A 1,382-nucleotide genomic window follows, 5' to 3' on the forward strand; every position below is an offset into this window, starting at 1 on the left:
AGCAACGTTCGCGATAGAATCGTACGGTGTCAAGGTTAACTCGTTTCTTACAACCTCGAAGAGGAAATAAATCCACGCGATTCGATTCGTCAACGTTACACGGTGGTGTAGCTTGATACCGTAATTTAAGAGTCCACCATATTTCCTTCGCAAACTATACGTTCAAATTGAACGTTCCAAAGCGAGAAGCGAAACGCACAGGATGTTCCTACCGAAGAAAAGAAGGAAATAAGGAAACTTGTTAGAACTTTTTCATCCTCTTTTGTACGAAACGATGTTTTTAATAAATAAAGATGAAATATCTCCGGACTAATTAGAATATCAGATAATTCGAAATTTTACACGAGACAGAGATATTGGATAAAGTAAAGGGAATTCTATTAGAACAATTCGCTGGTGCGATAACGCGTATCGAATTTTCAAAAATTAAACTAAAGCCAGCTTTTATGAAGTAATTTCTGTTGGAACAACCATTTTCTAAAATGCCTAATAAAAACGTTACACTGGATATAATCGCAGTTAATGCCACGGTCTACGAACACATTTTTGCTTTTAGCGTTACTGCTAAATAACATGCAACTCGCATTCGTGTATAGTTTGCGAACGTAAACAGCGTGGCACCACGAAATTCTGGATATCACGATGAATATCGTTACACGAAATGCGCTTGACACTATGCGTGGATGCGTTGTTGGTCGTAATCAACCGTAATATTATCATACGTGATTATCCTTCCGACGAAATGTATTTTATATATCATTCAATTCAACGAATTCAACGAAACGAGGTGCAAATCGTAGAATCGCGAAAACGATTTTCATCTGATGATGGCTTTCAAAAGCCATACTGATCAACTCCATATTTTAATGATTCCCCAATTTCGTTAAATAAGCGCACGATTGATATTCTGAAGGAACGAATGATTTTTGCTTTCGTAAGTTCGTTCACTGCAAAAAGATTCTAAAAAATTCTAAGGTAAATTTAAAAAACTTCTCTTTATTTCTCGAGTTACAAAGCTGATCGATGTGGCTTCTGATCGGTACGTTTGATAGTCGTAAATCGACAATTTTAAAGCAGTCCCTTTCACGTGTTAAATTCGTGTATCATAGGACCTACGAACGCAAATTATTATACACACCTACGTATCAAGTCAATTACACGTAATCGTTACCATGACGATCACTGTTCTAAGTGATCCAGCGATACTATGTCTGCTGTAAAATCCAATATATTAAACGTAGGTAAACGATAATACAGGAAACACGCGTACGACAACTTTCTCTAAAATTTCGCAACGAAATTGTTGCTCCGAAGCGTCGCGTGATTTTCTCGTTTTCTCGCGCTTAACGATAATTCCTCACGTCGCTGATTTCTCGTCGCAG

At 37.4% G+C, this 1,382-nt stretch overlaps 1 protein-coding gene across 5 annotated transcripts in view; it reads left to right on the forward strand.

Moving 5' to 3' along the window:
- Hs3st-A (Heparan sulfate 3-O sulfotransferase-A) overlaps nucleotides 1-1,382 on the forward strand; it is a 193,365-nt gene that overhangs the window by 144,154 nt on the left and 47,829 nt on the right. The gene's annotated exons all lie outside the window — the stretch shown is intronic.

This window comes from Bombus vancouverensis, chromosome 3 (genome assembly GCF_051014615.1).
Source record: "Bombus vancouverensis nearcticus chromosome 3, iyBomVanc1_principal, whole genome shotgun sequence".
Lineage (NCBI taxonomy): Eukaryota > Metazoa > Arthropoda > Insecta > Hymenoptera > Apidae > Bombus > Bombus vancouverensis.